At 48.0% G+C, this 21,088-nt stretch overlaps 1 protein-coding gene across 1 annotated transcript in view; it reads right to left on the bottom strand.

Annotated features, from left to right (window-relative positions):
* The window catches only part of LOC135057093 (zinc finger protein 268-like), a 189,224-nt gene that overhangs the window by 161,342 nt on the left and 6,794 nt on the right, over positions 1-21,088 (bottom strand). Inside the window, exon 2 of the mRNA XM_063962993.1 lies at positions 12,252-12,487. The gene's annotated coding sequence lies outside the window, so the exon portion shown is untranslated. The remainder of the gene's footprint in view (positions 1-12,251; positions 12,488-21,088) is intronic.

Genomic DNA, 21,088 nt, shown 5'->3' with positions numbered 1-21,088 from the left:
TCTCGCCACCTCAAACTTAATATTTCAAAGACAGAGTTAATTATATTTCCACCGGCCAATAGTAGGTACCAACCTGATATCTCTATCACTGTTGAAAACTCGACTATCTACCCTACCCCACAAGCTCGCTGCCTAGGTGTCATCCTTGACTCTGATCTGTCCTTTGTTCCCCACATTCAATCTGTCTCAAGATCATGTTACATGCATCTAAAAAACATATCCAAAATACGACCATACCTTACACAAGACACTGCTAAAACTCTAATCCACGCTCTCATTATCTCCCGCATTGATTAGTGCAATAGTGTCCTAACTGGTCTTCCCAAAACAAGACTCTCACCACTACAATCCATTCTGAATGCAGCGGCGAGGCTTATCTTCCTCGCTAGACGTTCATCGTCTGCAGATCCACTCTGTCAGTCCCTCCACTGGTTACCTGTACTCTACCGCATTCAATATAAAATACTTTTACTCACACACAAGGCCATTAACCAAACTACACCAACGTACATCACTTCGCTTATCACAAAATATCTCCCAACCCGACCTCTTCGCTCTTCACAAGATCTGCGTCTCTCATCCACACTCATTACTCGCTCCCACTCACGACTGCAGGACTTTCATCGGGCTGCACCCACCCTGTGGAATGCCCTACCACGCACAATAAGACTCTCCTCTAGTCTCCAAACCTTCAAGCGTTCCCTCAAAACTCACCTCTTTAGGCAAGCATATCAAATTCCTGAACCGCCCACATAACTTTCATAAACCTTCCTATCAAATTACATCCGCTCTTTACAGTCCACACATATCCTCACGTCTTCTCATTCTATGCAATAGATAGCACCTTTCCTTGTGTACATATGCCTATTCCCTATAGATTGTAAGCTTGCGAGCAGGGCCTTCCTACCTCTATGACTGTTATCACCCAGTTTGTTATTGTTATTTCAAATTGTAAAGCGCAACGGAATTTGCTGCGCTATATAAGAAACTGTTAATAAATAAATAAATAAATTATGCTTATTCTACGTCAGGTTTGTCGGTTTCAAGATCTGTACAGGCCCACTCTACTAGACCGGTGGGTTCTTCCTGGGCGGCTGCCCAGAGCAGCTACTTGGTCAGGTTTGAACATGTTTGCTAAGTTCTACAAGTTCGATACTTTGGCCTTTGAGGACCTTCAGTTTGGTCAATCAGTTCAGCAGGCTCCTCAGCACTCTCCCACCCAGTTTGGGAGCTTTTGTACATCCCCATGATACTAATGTGGACCCCAGTATAATCTAGGACGTAAGAGAAAATAGGATTTTAATTACCTACAGGTAAATCCTTTTCTCGTAGTGCGTAGAGGATACTGGGTGCCCGCCCGGTGCTTCGCATATCCTGCACTGTTACTTGGTAAAGTATTATTATTGGATCAGGTGTTGCTGTTCCTGTTTAAGTTTGGTTAGCATGGTTTTCCTCTTGTTTTGTGTGTGCTGGTTCGAATCTCACCACTGTTCTGGTAAATCCTTCTCTCGAAGTATGTCCGTCTCCTCGGGCACAGTTTCCTAGACCGAGTCTGGTAGGAGGGGCATAGAGGGAGGAGCCAGCCCACACTATCAATTTCTTAAAGTGCCCATCACTCCTAGTGGACCCGTCTATGCCCCATGGTACTAAAGTGGACACCAGTATCCTCTATGGACTACGAGAAAAGGATTTACCGGTAGGTAATTAAAATCCTATTTTAATGTATAGCCAAAATCCTCTGCCACTTTTCCTGTTTCCAAAGAGTTAAACGCCCTCTTTAAAGAGGCGTGGGTCAATCCGACAAAAAATTCCAAACTCCCAAATGGTTTCTCAAATCTTTTCCTTTTCTCCCGGAGAATAGGAAAATATGAGAAAATCCCCCTTGTGTGGATACTTCTGTGTCCAGGCTGTCACACAAGATTGTTGTGCCTGTACATGGGGTTATTTCTCTCAAAGATTTAGCTGACCGCAAAAATGAGACTAGACTCAAGTCAATTTATACGGCGGTGGGAGTAGCGCAGAGGTCCACTATAGCCTGCGGCTGGATATCTAGAGCCTTGGTGACATGGTCTGATAATGTAAGAGGGAAGTGACACTCTACCTCAGGATGAGATCATGACCCTGCAGCATCCTATCCAGGATGCTGCGAACTTTATGAGCGAGACAATTAAGGAAATGTGTCTCATCAATGGCCATGCCATAGCCATGGCGGTCTCAGCTCGCAGGGCTCTGTGGCTGTGACAATGGTCAGCGGATGCTGATTCCAAGAAATGTGTGGAGAATGGGCTAGAACTAAACAAGTGAATTTCCCAAGCGACGGCAGGTAAGTTTACCTATCTACCATCTGCTGCACCTCCTGCTTGGCGTCACTGCCCTGGGCCCTTTCTGCAGTCCTTTTGTATGGCCAGATTTACAGGCAGAGCCAGAGGTACCTCAAATGCTGCAAGAGGAAATTGAGGTAAGTCCTGTAAACCAGCGGCTGCTGGATTCTTGGACCAGGCCCCTGTATCCTCTTTAATAAGCCCTCCCCGTGACGGTTGGCCCCAGCAGCAAGGTGAATTTCAAGTAGGTTCTCACCTTCATGACTTCACCCGTGTGTGGGCGAACTCCTGCCGCGACGCTTGGGTCAGGTACCTCATATCCCAAAGGTACCGGCTGGAATTTCAAGCACTAGCTCCTCTCAGATTCTTCAAGTTAAGCTTACCAGCTTCACCTGTAGCAAGGGTTACCTTGCAAGACACCATTCAAAAACTACTACTAACGGGGGTTATTGTTCCAGTACCACCTCCATTGCACAACAAGTGATTTTTAAGCCACTTTGTAGTTCCGAAGCCGGATGATTTGGTGCGACCAATCTTGAACCTCAAATCTCTGAACCCGTATCTACGTGTGTTCAAGTTCAAGATGGAAACCCTCAGGGCGGTGGTCGCTGGTCTGGAGGAGGGGGGAGTTCCTGGTATCCCTGTATATCAAGGATGCTTATATACACATCCCGATATGACCTCCCTATCAGGCTTACCTCCGGTTCGCAGTACTGGACCAGCACTTCCAGTTTCAGGCCTTGCCCTTTGGTCTCTCCACAGCTCCAAGGGTGTTCACAAAGGTCATGGCGGAGATGAAGCTGCAATTGCGCAGGATGGGAGTCAACATGAAGCTGCATGGGATGGGAGTCAACATAGTCCCCTATCTGGACGATCTCCTGATAAAGGCGGTGTCCAGGGAATGTTTGCTACACAGCATCAACTTGGCTACTCGCCTTTTCACAGAACATGGGTGGATCCTCAATTTCCAAAAGTCTCACCTGGAACTGTCACAGAGATTTCAGTTCCTGGGAATGATACTGGACACGGTGTCTCAGAGGGTATTCCTACCCATGGACAAGGATTTGACAATCCAGGCTATGGTCCGCTCGGTGCTCAGACCTTGCAAGATCTCAATTTATCGTTGCATCCGTCTACTGGGCAAGTTGGTGGCCTCCTACGAGGAAATTCAGTACGGCAGATTCCATGCCCGTCCGTTCCAGCTGGATCTCCTGGACAAGTCTCATCTGCAGAAGCACCAGTGTATAACTCTGTTGCCAAAGGCACGGATCTTCCTGTTGTGGTGGCTCCAGGTCTCTCACCTTGTGGAGGGTCTGAGCTTCAGTACCCAATCTTGGATCCTGCTGACAACGGATGCAAGCCTCCGGGTGTTGGGTAGCGGTGAACCAGGGGGCTCAGTTTCAGGGACAGTGGTCGAATCTGGAATCTTCGCTGCCATTCAACATCCTGGATCTCAGGGCAATTTATAATGCTCTTCTGCAGGCCTCCTATCGTCTCCGAAATCAGGCCATTCAGGTACAGTCGGACAACGCCATGGCGGTGGCGTACATAAACCGACAAGGAGTAACAAAAAGCAGGGCTGCAATGCGAGAGCTGTCACAGATACTCCTCTGGGCGGAGGCCAACGCAAGGGCCATCTCAGCCATATTCATCCCAGGCGTGCACAACTGGGAAGCAGACTTCCTCAGCAGGCACGACCTCCATCCAGGGGAATGTGGCCTTTACCCTCAGGTGTTTCAACAGCTGCTTCACCGGTGGGGCTGTCCTCAGATAGACCTGATGGCTTCTCATATCAACAAGAAGCTCCGTCGTTACTGTTCCAGAACGAGGGATCCGCAGGCTGAAGCAGTGGACGCTCTGACAGCACCGTGGACTTACCAGTTCGTGTACCCGTTTCCTCCAATCCCTCTCATTCCCAGAGTTCTAAAAAGACTCAAAAGGGAAAGCATGCAGGCAATTCTAATTGCCCCGGATTGGCCTCAAAGGGCCTGGTACACAGACCTCCTGACCATGTCTCCGGAGGAAAAATGTACAGAAAATCTGTGATCCCCATCTGCTTTCTTATACAGGGATAGATGTTTTCGTGTTGTTATCGTGGTCCCCAGTCAGCAGGTAGATGATCTCCAGGGTGAGATTTAGTATCCTCTCAGACATGTGAATCCTGTCTTCTCCATCCTCATGGAATCAGTGACGCATCTCATCCTTATTAGTGAATACTCAGTGGTCTAGGAGTAGGTGAGAGGTGGCAGTATTGAAGCACTCAAACTACATGATTTGAGGCCAACAAAAATCTTTTATCTATCCAGTGGTGTGCAAAACACCTAGTACATGGGTCTGATTTAATTTTATAGACCTACTTCACCAATATTTGACTGTTTTTATAAATAATAGTCAAAGGAATTGTCTCTCTGGTTTCAGTTTATGAGTCCATTAGGTCCAATATTGGTGTAGGCTTTTCTTGATCTTACTAATATGGATATCGTCTGGAGTTATTAGTCTCAGACTTATGTTGATCTAATACCCCTGAAGAAGTCCTAAGGGACGAAACGCGTTGGGTTCTACATCTGATTAAAACCTGATTGGTATATATTTGAATTGGGTACTGTAACTGAGCAAAAACTTGATTGGTGTATATCGAAATCTTTTGATGTTGTATCCATCCTGTATGATAACAATGTTATTTGAAAACATTTGATAACATTGTATTTTAAGAATAAAATTTTAAATTATATTGATTGTCTGTAATAAGTTACTAGCGCCCTCAGATTCTGTGTGTGTGTATAATATATATATATATATATATGTGTATATAAGTGAAAGCCCTCACTCACTCACTCACTGACTCCTCACTAATTCTCTTACTTACCGATATGTAATGTAACATAGGTATTCTTCAGGTGGGAAATAGGAAAACTACTTAATTTGAATTTTAATAAACCTCCCTAATGGAATGAAAAGGAGGTTAAAACAATTACATAATTACCAATGCGTGGCTTGCGTTGCGTGAATGAGAATGCCCAAAGGGACAATCGGATCAAAATTTGGATTGCACCTCTGGTGAGTAGAATGTAATAAACTACAAAAAATAAGATTTTAAACCTACCGGTAAATCTATTTCTCCTAGTCCGTAGAGGATGCTGGGGACTCTGTAAGGACCATGGGGTATAGACGGGCTCCGCAGGTGATAGGGCACCTAAAAAGAACTTTGACTATGGGTGTGCACTGGCTCCTCCCTCTATGCCCCTCCTCCAGACCTCAGTTAGAGAACTGTGCCCAGAGGAGATGGACAATACAAGGCAGGATTTAGAAATCCAAGGGCAAGATTCATACCAGCCCACACCAATCATACCATGTAACCTGGAACATAAATAACCAGTTAACAGTATGAACAAATGACAGTAACGGTCCAAGACCTATTTCAACTGAACATAACTCTTATGTAAGCAACAACTATATACAAGTCTTGCACTGGGACGGGCGCCCAGCATCCTCTACTGACTAGGAGAAATAGATTTACCGGTAGATTTAAATCTTATTTTCTCTTACGTCCTAGAGGATGCTGGGGACTCCGTAAGGACCATGGGGTTTATACCAAAGCATCCAATCGGGCGGGAGAGTGCGTATGACTGAGCAAACGCTAGGTCCTCATCAGCCAGGGTATCAAACTTGTAGAATTTATAAAAAGTGTTTGACCCCGACCAAGTCGCCGCTCGGCAAAGCTGTAATGCCGAGACGCCTCGGGCAGCCGCCCAAGAAGAGCCCACCTTCCTAGTGGAATAGTCTTTAACCGGATTTGGTACCGGCAATCCAGCCGTAGAATGAGCCTGCTGAATCGTATTACAGATCCAGCGAGCAATAGTCTGCTTCGAAGCAGGTGCGCCAATCTTATTAGCAGCATACAGGACAAACAGAGCCTCTGTTTTCCTAATTTCAGCTGTTCTGGCTACATAAATCTTTAAGGCCCTGCCTACATCCAGGGATCTGGAATCCTCCAGGTCACTTGTAGCCACAGGCACCACAATAGGTTGATTCATATGGAACGAAGAAACCACTTTAGGTAAAAATTGCGGACGTGTCCTCAATTCAGCTCGATCCACATGAAAAATCATGTAGGGGCTCTTGTGTGACAAAGCCGCCAATTCAGACACTCACTTTGCTGATGCCAAGGCCAACAGCATGACCACCTTCCAGGTAAGAAATTTCAACTCAACCTTGTTAAGCGGTTCAAACCAGTGTGATTTTAGGAACTGCAACACCACGTTATGGTCCCATGGTGCCATTGGAGGCACAAAAGGGGGCTGGATATGCAGCACTCCCTTTACAAACGTCTGGACTTCTGGAAGAGTAGCCAATTCCTTCTGAAAGAAAATCGAGAGGGACGAAATCTGTACCTTAACAGAGCCTAATTTCAGGCCCATATCCACTCCTGTCTGTAGGAAGTAGAGAAAACGACCCAGATGAAAATCTTCCGTAGGTGCATTCTTGGTCTCACACCAAGACACATACTTTCGCCAGATACGGTGATAATGCTTAACCGTCACCTCCTTCCTAGCCTTTATTAAAGTAGGGATGACCTCTTCCGGAATCCCCTTTTTCGCTAGGATTCGGCGTTCAACCGCCATGCCGTCAAACGTAACCGTGGTAAGTCTTGAAATACACAGGGCCCCTGTTGCAACAGGTCTTCCATCAGAGGAAGAGGCCAGGGATCTTCTGTGAGCATCTCTTGTAGATCTGAGTACCAGGCCCTTCGAGGCCAGTCTGGGACAATGAGTATTGTCTGCACGTTTCTTTGCCTTATGATCCTCAACACTTTTGTGATGACAGGAAGAGGAGGAAACACGTAGACCGATTTGAACAGCCACGGTGTTATCAGAGCATCTACTGTCACTGCCTGAGGGTCCCGAGATCTGGCACAGTACCGCCGAAGCTTTTTGTTGAGGCGTGACGCCATCATGTCTATTTGAGGAGTCCCCCAAAGACGTGTTATGTCTGCAAAGACTTCTTGATGAAGACCCCACTCTCCTGGATGGAGATCGTGTCTGCTGAGGAAGTCTGCTTCCCAGTTGTCCACTCCCGGAATGAAGACAGCCGACAGAGCGCTTACATGATTTTCCGTCCAGCGAAGAATTTTTGTGGCTTCCGCCATCGCGACTCTGCTTCTTGTCCCGCCTTGGCGGTTCACATGAGCCACTGCTGTGACATTGTCTGATTGAATCAGAACCAGTAGGTTTCGAAGAAGACTCTCCGCTTGTCGAAGGCCGTTGTAAATGGCCCTGAGTTCCAACACATTGATGTGTAGACAGGACTCCTGGTCTGACGAAAGACACTGAAATTTTTTTCCCTGTGTGCCCGCTCCCCATCCTCGGAGGCTCTCGTCCGTGGTAACCAGGATCTAATCCTGAATTCCGAACCTGCGACCCTCCAGCAGGTGAGCACTTTGCAACCACCACAGGAGAGACACTCTTGCCCCTGGGGACAGAGTTATTTTCCGATGTAAGTGCAGATGGGACCCGGACCACTTGTCCAGAAGGTCCCATTGAAAAGTCCTTGCAAGGAAAATTCCGAAGGGAATGGCCTCGTAGGCCGCCACCATTTTTCCCAGAACTCGCGTGCATTGGTGAACTGACACCCTTTTCGGTTTCAGCAGGTCTCTGACCATATTCTGGATGTCCTGGGCTTTCTCTATTGGGAGGAAGACCTTAATTTGTTCTGTATCCAGTATCATACCTAGGAACGGTAGTCGAGTTGTCGGAATCAACTGTGACTTCGGTAGATTTAGAATCCAACCGTGTTGCTGGAGCACTCTCAGAGAGAGCGCCACACTGCCCAGCAATTTCTCCCTTGATCTCGCTTTTATCAGGAGATCGTCCAAGTATGGGATAATTGTGACTCCATGCTTGCGCAGGACCACCATCATTTCCGCCATTATCTTGGTGAAAATCCTCGGGCCGTGGAAAGTCCAAACGGCAACGTCTGAAATTGGTAATGACAATCCTGTACAGCGAATCTCAGGTATTCCTGATGGGGGGCATAAATGGGGACATGAAGGTACGCATCCTTTATGTCCAGAGACACCATAAACTCCCCCTCCTCCATGTTGGCTATTATCGCTCTCAGTGATTCCATTTTGAATTTGAATCTTTTTATGTACATGTTTAGGGATTTCAGATTCAAAATAGGTCTGACCGAACCTTCCGGTTTCGGGACCACAAATAGGGTTGAGTAGTAACCTCTTCCCTGCTGGTGCAGGGGAACCTTAATTATCACTTGCTGTACACACAGCGTTTGAATTGCAGCTAACACTATATCCCTTCCTGATGTGGAAGCTGGTAGGGCCGATTTGAAAAATCAGCGCGGGGGCACCTCCTCGAATTCCAATTTGTAACCCTGGGAAACTATTTCCAACACCCAGGGATTCAGGTCTGAACTGACCCAGGCCTGACTGAAAAGTCGAAGACGTGCCCCCACCGGTGCGGACTCCCTCAGGGGAGCCCCAGCGTCATGCTGTGGGTTTTGGAGCAGCCGGGGAGGACTTTTGTTCCTGGGCACGCTCTTTTACCTCTGCCCTTACCTCTGGCGAGGAGAGAGGATCCCCGACCTCTTTTGGACTTGTGCGACCAAAAGGACTGCATCTGATAGGGTGTTACTTTCCTTTGCTGTTGGGGAATATATGGTAAAAAATTAGATTTACCTGCTGTAGCTGTGGAAACCAGGTCCGTCAGCCCATCCTCAAACAATACATCACCCTTATAGGGTAGTACTTCCATATGTTTTTTAGAATCAGCATCACCCGTCTATTGGCGAGTCCATAAGGATCTTCTCGCTGAGATAGACATGGCATTGGCCCTAGAAGCTAGCAATCCAATGTCCCTTTGAGCATCCCTCATAAATAAGACTGCGTCTTTTATATGGGCTAGAGTTAGGAATATAGTATCCTTATCCATATTATCAAAGTGATCTGTCAGCTCATCTGTCCAAGCTGCAATTGCGCTACACACCCATGCCGACGCAATTGTCGGTCTTAGCACAGCACCCGTATGAGAATAAATACACTTTAAGGTAGTTTCTTGCCTGCGATCTGCAGGGTCCTTAAGGGCCGCTGTGTCAGGATACAGTAGCGCCACTTTCTTTGACAAGCGCGTCAGGGCCTTGTCCACAGTGGGGGATGATTCCCAAATCTCCCTGTCCTGCTTAGGGTAGGGGTATGCCATATAAATTCTTTTGGGGATCGGTGGTCTCTTTTCCGGAGTCTCCCAAGCTTTTCCAAAGAAATCATTTAATTCATGAGATGCGGGAAAACAAATAATCTGTTTCTTTCCCTTAAACATGTGTACCCTTGTGTCGGCGACCGAGGGTTCATCCTCAATATGCAACACATCCCTTATTGCCACAATCATACACTGAATGGTTTTAGTCACCCTAGGGTGCAATTTTACTTCGTCATAGTCGACACTGGAATCAGAATCCGTGTCGGTAGTAGTGTCTTGTGTTAAGGGAAGCTTTTGAGACCCCGACGGGCCCTATGAGTCGGTCCAATCCGAGGATTGACCCCCTGATGTTCCCCCTAATTCAGCCTTATCAAGCCTTTTATGTAAAGATGCCACACTTGCATTCAACATATGCCACATGTCCATCCAATCCGGAGTCGGCACAACCGATGGGGACACACCCCTTATTTGCTCCACCTCCTCCTTGGAGAAGCCTTCCGCCTCAGACATGTCGACACACACGTACCGACACCCCACACACACAGAGGGATTAACCTATAAGGGGACAAAACCCCAACCAGGCCCTTAGGAGAGACAGAGAGAGAGAGTATGCCAGCACACACCCAGCGCTTAAAAACACTGGGAAAAATATGACCAGATAGCGCTTTTTTATATATAATATACCAATTCCCACTCACTGCGTCGCTAATGTGCCCCCCTCTTCTTTTTTCCAGCCTGTGAAGTTCAGCAGGGGAGAGACCAGGGAGCCAGCGTTCATGCATGCAGCTTCTGTGGAGAAAATGGCGCTGGTTAGTGCTGAGGATCAAGCCCCGCCCACCCGACGGCGGGCTTCGGTCCCAGTGACTTTTCTATTAAAATGGCGGGGGATCTTAGATTTACTGCCTCCGCAGCCTAATCTATCTGAATTTGCCCAAAAGTGAGGAATATTGCTGCCCAGGGCGCCCCCCCATGCGCCCTGCACCCTTCAGTGTTGCTCTGTGTGTGTGACTGGGAGCAATAGCGCACAGCTTACCGCTGCGCGCCTTACCTCATGAAGATCTGATGTCTTCTGCCTTCTCATCCGGCTTCTATCTTCAGCATCTGTGAGGAGGACGGCGGCGCGGCTCCGGGACGAACCCCAGGTGAGACCTTTGTTCCGACTCCCTCTGGAGCTAATGGTGTCCAGTAGCCTTAGAAGCAGTGCCCAACTTGACAAGCCAGCTCTGCTTCTCTCTCCTCGGTCCCACGATGCAGGGAGCCTTTTGCTAACAGGACTCCCTGAAAATAAAAAACCTAACAAAATTATTTTTCAACAGAAAACTCTGGAGAGCTCTCTGCAGTGCACCCATTCTCCTCTGGGCACAAGATCTAACTGAGGTCTGGAGGAGGGGCATAGAGGGAGGAGCCAGTGCACACCCATAGTCAAAGTTCTTATTAGGTGCCCTATCTCCTGCGGAGCCCGTCTATACCCCCATGGTCCTTACGGAGTCCCCAGCATCCTCTTGGACGTAAGAGAAATGGTCCTGTCACTTTTAACCGTATCTGCTACGGGTGCTCCTCAGGTAACGCCAAGAACCACGGATTTATATTCACTTACATTAAAACGTCTCAAATTTACATCCCTGTAGATTTACGAAATTATTGACACTCATTTATATGTTCAACGTGAAAATCAAAAACTCCTGTGTGAAGAATGGGGAGAACAGCTAGTAATTCTAATAAACACCACGGAGCACACATGTAACAAAGATATAAAGCAAGAAAAGACAGATAAATCCTCCTCTACCCCCCATGTCATACAGGCCTGAGCACACATTAGACTCGCCAGTGACTGTCACACAATTCTGTATTGCTAAATGGCTACAGCGCACACCTCATGGCCAGGAGTCAAACTGCTCTAATTACTATATGTTATAAATGCCTGAATTGGGGAGTTTGGGATCATTTTGGTCTCTGTATAGTTATAATAACAGGACACCACAGGCTGCTCCACCTGTATATTACTAACAGGACACCATAGGCCACTCTGTCTGTATGATGATAATAACAACAACAACAAGATACCACAGACCACTCCCCCTGTATAGTAATAACAGGACACAACACACCACTCCCCCTGTATAATAATAACAACCACAGGCCGCTCCCCCTGTATTATAATAATAACAACCGGGCACAACAGGCCGCTCCCCCTGTATTATAATAATAATAATAATAATAATATACCACTGGCCACTTCCCCTGTATCATAATAATAACAGGACACCACAGGCCACTCCCCCTGTATAATAATTAGAGGACACCACTGGATGCTCCCTCTGTATAATAATAAAAACAGGACACCACATGCTGCTCTACCTGTATAATAATGACACCACAGTCTGCTCCCCCTGTATAGTAATAATAACAACAACAAGACAACACTGTCTGCTCCCTCTGTATAGTAATAATAACAGGACAACACACTTTGCTCCCTCTGTATGGCAATAATAAGAGGACAACACAGTCTGCTCCTTCTGTATAATACAGTAATAATAATAGGACAACACAGGCCGCTCCCCCTGTATAATAACAACAACACGAGGACAACACAGGCCGCTCCCCCTGTCTAGTAATTGTGAAGATACGGATTCTCTGATCACTCAGGTAAACTGTCCTTTATAGTAAATACACACACAGTACACTATAACATTAACAATCACCATCCTGGATGGTATCTCACCTAGTAGGTCCCCACGCCGGTGGTCTCCTGATGTTACATGTCGGCAGTATTCCTGTGTCCCGGGATACCAGCTCACACAGCGCCCGTCACCACGGATTCTCACCAGCACCTACACTTCATAAGTACATCTCTCCTCTCTGACCTCTGTGTAGATCTCCCCCCAGAACACAGATTCCTCCAGGTGTAGACCTGCCTTCCAGGGCCGTCCAAGGCGTGGTGCTCTCTTCCTATTGGTGCTGCAGAGTGAGGGGTTGGAGATGTCAGGAGGACGGGCAGGTTCAGGGCAGGTTACAACCAGCCGATGTCCTGTAACGTCTACACGTCTCGGATAGGACAATAGATGCTAAGTAAGTTATCCCTTCTCCAAATATCAGATAGCGTCCAGTCACCACCAGAATTACCCCCTCTGTAGCAGGCAAGGGATTATGGATTCCAGCTGCTATTTATCTGTGAAATCCTCTGGCAGAGAATTACTTCTGTCACACACATTAAACACAGTATAACCAAATAAACAACTTATTCCCAATAATAAGATTTGAAAGCTACCGGTAAATCTTTTTCTCCTAGTCCGTAGAGGATGCTGGGGACTCCGTAAGGACCATGGGGTATAGACGTCAGTGACGTGCGGTGAGGTCATTGGCTGGGGAGGCACTGAGATTTTATATATATATATATATATATATATATATATATATACATACATACATACATACATATATATATACACACACACACACACACACACACACACACACACACACACACTCATACATATACATACATACAGTGGTCAAAGTGGAAATTTTGAAGTGGGGGTATGGAAAAGTGAAGGTTACAAATATACGCGCGCCTCCGGAAAAGGGGGTGTGGCCACTCAAACAGGGGTGTGTCCTTCAGTGTAGTAGGATCCCTTATACTATCTAGTACTGGCGCCCCTTTCACTTGATACCACACAGTATGAGCCAAAATTCACATTACAGCACACGGTATGAGCCGAAATTCACATTACAGCACACCGTATGAGCCGAAATTCACACTATAGCACCCGGTATGAGCCGAAATTCACACTATAGCACCCGGTATGAGCCGAAATTCACACTATAGCACCCGGTATGAGCCGAAATGCATATTTTACCACACAGTATGAGCCGAAATTCACATTACAGCACACAGTATGAGCCGAAATTCACATTACAGCACACAGTATGAGCCGAAATTCACATTACAGCACACAGTATGAGCCGAAATTCACATTACAGCACACCGTATGAGCCGAAATTCACACTATAGCACCCGGTATGAGCCGAAATTCACACTATAGCACCCGGTATGAGCCGAAATTCACACTATAGCACCCGGTATGAGCCGAAATTCACACTATAGCACCCGGTATGAGCCGAAATTCACACTATAGCACCCGGTATGAGCCGAAATTCACACTATAGCACCCGGTATGAGCCGAAATTCACACTATAGCACCCGGTATGAGCCGAAATTCACACTATAGCACCCGGTATGAGCCGAAATTCACACTATAGCACCCGGTATGAGCCGAAATTCACACTATAGCACCCGGTATGAGCCGAAATGCATATTTTACCACACAGTATGAGCCGAAATTCACATTACAGCACACAGTATGAGCCGAAATTCAGACTTTACCACACGGTATGAACCGAAATTCACATTATAGCACACCGTATGAGACGAAATTCAGGGAGAGTGACAGCAGGTACAGGAAGAGAGAGAGGGAAAGTGACAGCAGGGACATAGGGACAGGGAGAGTAACAGAGGAACGGTGAAAGTGACAGCAAGGACATAGGGACAGGGACAATGACAGCAGGGACAAAGGAACAGGGAGAGTGACAGAGAGCGGGACAGCAAGGGGATACAGTATGGACTAGGGAGAAAAGCTGCAGGGTAAGATTACCTTTTTAGCAGCGGTGGTGCTGAGGATGCTGTGGTCTGCGGTGCGGTGGATGAGGAGGCTGTGGTCGGCCTGGTGCAGAGAAGAACTGAGGGCGACGGCGGGGTGCGGATGAGGGTAGTGGCGGTGTAGTGAGGAGGAGGCAGAGGGCGGCGGTGGTGCAAGGAGGAGGAGGCTGTGGTCGGCGGCACTGCGACTCCTATGACTGAGGTGCTACTATTTCATATCTGCTGCGGACCGGCAGCCAATTAGGAGCGTCTGCCTCTCCCCTGTATCTCCCTAAGACTGCCTCCCCCCTGTATCGCCCCAAGACCGCCTCGCCTCTGTGTATCCCCAAGTTGCCTGCCCCACCTTTATGTCCCCATGGCTGCCTCCCCCCTTAAGGTCCCCAATGCTGCCTCCACCCCAGGGGCAAACGCAGGATTTTTAAGGGGGGGTTTCCAGATATCTGAATATATATATATATATATATATATATATATATATATTACACACACGCACACACGCAAGGGTGACATGGGAAGGGGGAGTGTGGTGAGAGAGAGATAGAGGCATGGAGTGAGGGGGGGGGCATGGAGAGAGAGAAATAAGGGCATGGGGAGAGATACTTCAGATCTACCGACAATGTACAGTAACTTAATGCAGCCTGATGACCACTGCAGTCAAATGTTATATCCTCCCTTCCCCAGCCCTCTGTACTCACTTCATTTATCCGTCCTGGAAGGAGGGGGAGGAGGGGATTGTCTGTGATAGATTACAGCCTCCCCCAAAATTGCTGCTCCCGCTGTCCCGACTAAGAGCCGAGGAGACATCTGCCTGTCAGCCCTGCACGGAGACCTGTGCAGGGAAATGTTACACTAACATCCTAGCCACTGCTGCTGCTTCCGGACGGTTAGAGGCAGCAGAATGGAGAGTGCCGCTGCTAGCACTAGTATATATTATCAGTATAGCATAGACGTGAAGACAGTGGTCAGCCAATTAATCCGCCGCAGGAAGGAGTAAAGCAGGCTGGTGAGCGGACATTGTTGAAAGTAGGCTGGACTCCAGGGTGAAAGTAGGCTGGACTCCAGGGTGGGCTCAGGATCTGGGGCCCAATCATATTTGCATCAGTGACAGGGGCGTGCTTTCATATGTGCTGAAAGCACGCCCCTGTCACTGAGGCACTCATACCAGTGCCGCCTGTACGTCTTTTCTTAATGGGCTTTTTCAGCCCTCTCCTTGGCCCCGCCCGCTGTCCGCCCCCCGCTTCCAACCCTTTGCAATTAGCCGCTGGAGGCACCGCTATCGGTGCCTCTAACACAGATCCAAACCTGTAAAAATGATTATAATCATATAAAGCATATACTTATGACACAGAATATGTGTCATAAGTATCTTCTTTATATTATGATAATCATTAATGACAAGGGAGAATGACAGGGGAGGCACTGCCTCCCCTGCCTCCCCTGACTGCACGTCCCTGATAGACGTACTCCGCAGGAGACATAGGCACTATAAAGAACTTTAGAATGGGTGTGCACTGGCTCCTCCCTCTATGCCCCTCCTCCAGACCTCAGTTAGAGAACTGTGCCCAGAGGAGACGGACAGTACGAGAAAAGGATTTTGGTAATCCAAGGGCAAGATTCATACCAGCCCACACCATACACACCGTATAACATGGAATATATGCAATCAGTTAACAGTATGAACAAAACAGCATCAGGCAAAGACTGATTTCAACTGTAACATAACCCTTATGTAAGCAACAACTATATACAAGCCTTGCAGAAAATAGTCCACACTGGGACGGGCGCCCAGCATCCTCTACGGACTAGGAGAAAAAGATTTACCGGTAGGTTTAAAATCTTATTTTCTCTTAGGTCCTAGAGGATGCCGGGGACTCCGTAAGGACCATGGGGTTTATACCAAAGCTCCAGACCAGGCGGGAGAGTGCAGATGACTCTGCAGCACCGACTGAACAAACGCAAAGGTCCTCATCAGCCAGGTTATCAAACTTATACAACTTTTCAAAAGTGTTTGAACCCGACCAGGTATCTGCTCGGCAAAGCTGTATAGGTGATACGCCTCAGGCAGCCACCCAAGAAGAGCCCTCCTTCCTAGTGGAATGGGCCTTGACCGAATTTGGTAACGGCAATCCTGCCGTAGAATGAGCACGCTGAATCGTGTTACAGATCCAGCGAGCAATAGTCTGCTTAGAAGCAGGAACGCCAACCTTGTTGGCTGCATACAGGACAAACAGTGCCTCTGTTTTCCTAACCCGAGCCGTCCTGGCTACATAGATTTTTAAGGCCCTGACTACATCCAGGGACTTAGAGTCCTCCAAGTCACCCGTAGCCACAGGCACCACAATAGGTTGGTTCATATGAACGATGAAACCACCTTGGGCAAAAATTGAGGACGAGTCCTCAACTCCGCTCTATCCACATGGAAAATCAGATAGGGGCTCTTGTGAGACAAGGCCGCCAATTCGGATACCCGCCTCGCAGATGCCAAGGCCAACAACATGACCACCTTCCAAGTGAGAAATTTTTATTCAACCGCCTGAAGCGGTTCAAACCAGTGAGATTTTAGGAACCGTAATACCACATTAAGGTCCCATGGTGCCACTGGGGGCACAAAAGGAGGCTGGATGTGCAGCACTCCCTTTACAAAAGTCTGGACTTCTGGGAGAGAAGCCAATTCCTTCTGAAAGAAAATAGATAGGCTCCATTAAAGTACAAATTTCGGCCCTAACTTCAGGCCCATATCCACTGCTGTCTGTAGAAACTGGAGAAAACGGCCCAGCTGGAAAACCTCAGTAGGAGCATTCAGATACGGTGATAATGTTTCGCCGTCACCTCCTTCCTAGCCATTATCAGCGTAGCGATGACTTATTTCGGAATACCTTTCCCAGCTAGGATTCGGTGTTCAACCGCCATGCCGTCAAACGTAACCGCGGTAAGTCTTGGAACACGCAGGGCCCCTGCTGTAACAGGTCCTCCCTGAGGGGAAGAGGCCACGGATCTTCTGTGAGCATTTCCTGTAGATCTGAGTACCAGGCCCTTCGAGGCCAATCTGGGACAATGAGTATTGTCTGCACTCTTTTTTGTCTTATGATTCTCAATATTTTTGAGATGAGAGGAAGAGGAGGGAACACATAGACCGACTGGAACACCCATGGTGTCACCAGGGCGTCCACCGCTACTGCCTGAGGGTCCCTTGACCTGGCACAATACCTCCGAAGTTTCTTGTTGAGGCGCGACGCCATCATGTCTATTTGAGGAATTCCCCAAAGACTTGTTATCTCTGCAAAAACTTCTTGATGAAGTCCCCACTCTCCTGGATGGGGATCGTGTCTGCTGAGGAAGTCTGCTTCCCAGTTGTCCACTCCCGGAATGAAGACTGCTGACAGAGCGCTTACGTGATTCTCCGCCCAGCGAAGAATCCTGGTGGCCTCCGCCATTGCAACTCTGCTCCTTGTCCCGCTTTGGCGGTTTACATGAGCCACGGCTGTGACATTGTCTGATTGAATCAGAACCGGTAGGTCGCGAAGAAGATTCTCCGCTTGTCATAGGCCATTGTATATGGTCCTTAATTCCAGTATGTTGATGTGTAGACAAGCCTCCTGGCTTGACCATAGTCCCTGAAAATTTCTTCCTTGCGTGACTGCTCCCCATCCTCGGAGGCTCGCGTCCGTGGTCACCAGAACCCAGTCTTGAATGCCGAACCTGCGACCCTCTAGAAGGTGAGCACTCTGCAGCCACCACAGGAGAGACACCCTGGCCCTGGGGGACAGGCTTATTTTCTGATGTATTTGTAGATGGGACTCGGACCACTTGTCCAGAAGGTCCCACTGAAATGTCCTCGCATGAAACCTGCCGAATGGGATGGCCTTGTAGGCTGCCACCATTTTCCCCAGAACTCGAATGCATTGATGAACAGACACTCTTTTTGGTTTTAACAGGTCTCTGACCATGTTCTGGAGGTCCTGGGCTTTTTCCATCAGGAGAAAAACCCTCTTCTGTTCCGTGTCCAGAATCATGCCTAGGAATGATAGTCGAGTCGTTGGAATTAATTGCGACTTTGGTAGATTTAGAATCCAACCGTGCTGTTGGAGCACTCTCAGGAAGAGTGACACGCTTTTCAGCAATTGATCTCTCAATCTAGCTTTTATCAGGAGATCGTCCAAGTACGGGATAATTGTGACTCCCTGCCTGCGCAGGAGCACCATCATTTCCGCCATCACCTTGGTGAAAATCCTCGGCCCGTGGAAAGCCCAAACGGCAATGTCTGAAACTGGTAATGACAGTCCTGTACAGCGAATCTCAGGTACTCCTGATGAGGAGGATATATTGGAACATGAAGGTATGCATCCTTTATGTCTAGCAACACCATAAAATCCCCCCCTTCCAGACTGGAGATCACTGCCCAGAGCGATTCCATCTTGAATTTGAACTTTTTCAAGTACTGGTTTAGGGATTTTAGATTTAAAATCAGTCTGACCGAACCATCCGGCTTCGGGACCACAAACAGCGTTGAATAGTACCCTTTCCCCTGTTGGACAATGGGAACCTTGACAATCACTTGCTGTTGACACAGCTTTTGAATTCCAGCTAACATTACTGCCCTCTGTGGGGGAGAAGCTGGCAGGCAGACTTGAAAAATCGGCGAGGGGGCACCTCTTCGAATTCCAGTTTGTAGCCTTGGGATACAATTTCCATCGCCCAAGAATCCACGTCTGATAGACCCCAGACCTGGCTGAAGAGGCAAAGACGTACCCTCACTGGTGCGGACTCCCCCAGTGTAGCCCCAGCGTCATGCGGTGGATTTTGTAGAAGTCAGGGAGGACTTCTGTTCCTGGGAACTAGCCGAAGCAGGTGTTCTCTTCCCTTTACCCTTACCTCTGGCGAGGAAGGATGAGCCCCGACCTCTTCTGGACTTATGTGACCGAAAGGACTGCATCTGATATTCTGGAGTTTTCTTTTGCTGTGGGGGAACAAAAGGCAAAAAGGTAGATTTACCCGCAGTAGCTGTGGCAACCAGGTCCGTGAGACCTTCCCCAAACAAAACTTCACCCTTGTAAGATAAAATCTCCATATGCTTCTTTGAGTCGGCATCACCCGTCCATTGGGGGGTCCACAGGGCTCGCCTAGCAGAAATCGCCATGGCGTTGGCTCTCGAACCTAGCAGCCCAACGTCTCTTTGAGTGTCTCTCATATATAAGACAGCGTCTTTAATGTGACCTAAGGTCAATAAAATGGTATCCCTATCTAGAGTATCCAATTCAGCTGACAAGGTATCTCTCCAAGCTGCAACCGTGCTACATACCCATGCCGATGCTATTGCCGGTCTGAGTAAAGCACCCGTATGCGTATAAATTGATTTTAAGGTAGTTTCCTGTCTGCGATCAGCAGGATCCTTGAGGGCTGCAGTGTCTGGAGACGGTAGCGCCACCTTCTTGGACAAGCGCTTTAGAGCCTTGTCCACCCTGGGCGAGGATTCCCGCCGTACCCTGTCCTGTGCAGGGAAAGGATACGCCATAAGGATCCTCTTGGGAATCTGCAATTTTTTGTCTGGAGTTTCCCAATCTTTTTCAAATAACTCGTTCAGCTCGTGAGATGGGGGAAAGGTTACCTCAGGTTTCTTTTCCTTATACATGGGCACCCTCGCGTCAGGGACAGAGGGGTCATCTGTGATATGCAAAACATCTTTTATTGCCATAATCATATACTGAATACTTTTGGCCACCCGTGGGTGTAACCTTGCATCATCGTAGTCGACACTGAAGTCAGAAACCGTGTCGGTATCAGTGTCTGCTATTTGGGATAGAGAACGTTTTTGAGACCCTGAAGGGCCTTGTGATACAGTCAAAGCCATTGACTGACTCACTGCTTTTTCCCTGGACTCTGCTTTGTCCAACCTCTTATGTAATAAGGTCACATTTGCATTCAAAACATTCCACATGTCCAACCAATCAGGTGTCGGCGTTGCCGACGGAGACACCACAATCATCTGCTCCACCTCCTCCTTAGATGAGCCTTCCGCTTCAGACATGTCGACACACTCGTACCGACCCCCCCCCCACCCCCACACACACACACACACACAGGGATATATTTCTATGGAGACAGTTCCCCAACAATAATAAGATTTTACTTACCGATAAATCTATTTCTCGTAGTCCGTAGTGGATGCTGGGACTCCGTAAGGACCATGGGGAATAGCGGCTCCGCAGGAGACAGGGCACAGGTGGTGTGCCCTGGCTCCTGCCCCTATGACCCTCCTCCAAGCCTCAGTTAGGATACTGTGCCCGGACGAGCGTACATAATAAGGAAGGATATTGAATCCCGGGTAAGACTCATACCAGCCACACCAATCACACCGTACAACTCGTGATCTGAACCCAGTTAACAGTATGATACAACGAACAGGAGCCTCTGAAAAGATGGCTCACAACAATAATAACCCGAATTTTTGTAACAATAACTATATACAAGCATTGCAGACAATCCGCACTTGGGATGGGCGCCCAGCATCCACTACGGACTACGAGAAATAGATTTATCGGTAAGTAAAATCTTATTTTCTCTGACGTCCCAGTGGATGCTGGGACTCCGTAAGGACCATGGGGATTATACCAAAGCTCCCAAACGGGCGGGAGAGTGCGGATGACTCTGCAGCACCGAATGAGAGAACTCCAGGTCCTCCTCAGCCAGGGTATCAAATTTGTAGAATTTAGCAAATGTGTTTGCCCCTGACCAAGTAGCTGCTCGGCAAAGTTGTAAAGCCGAGACCCCTCGGGCAGCCGCCCAAGATGAGCCCACTTTCCTTGTGGAATGGGCCTTTACCGATTTTGGCTGTGGCAGGCCTGCCACAGAATGTGCAAGCTGAATTGTACTACAAATCCAACGAGCAATCGTCTGCTTAGAAG

The sequence above is a fragment of the Pseudophryne corroboree genome, chromosome 3 (genome assembly GCF_028390025.1).
Source record: "Pseudophryne corroboree isolate aPseCor3 chromosome 3, aPseCor3.hap2, whole genome shotgun sequence".
In the NCBI taxonomy this organism is placed as follows: domain Eukaryota; kingdom Metazoa; phylum Chordata; class Amphibia; order Anura; family Myobatrachidae; genus Pseudophryne; species Pseudophryne corroboree.
Note: the sequence above shows the minus strand (reverse complement) of the source record. Positions and strands in the feature narration are given on the sequence as shown.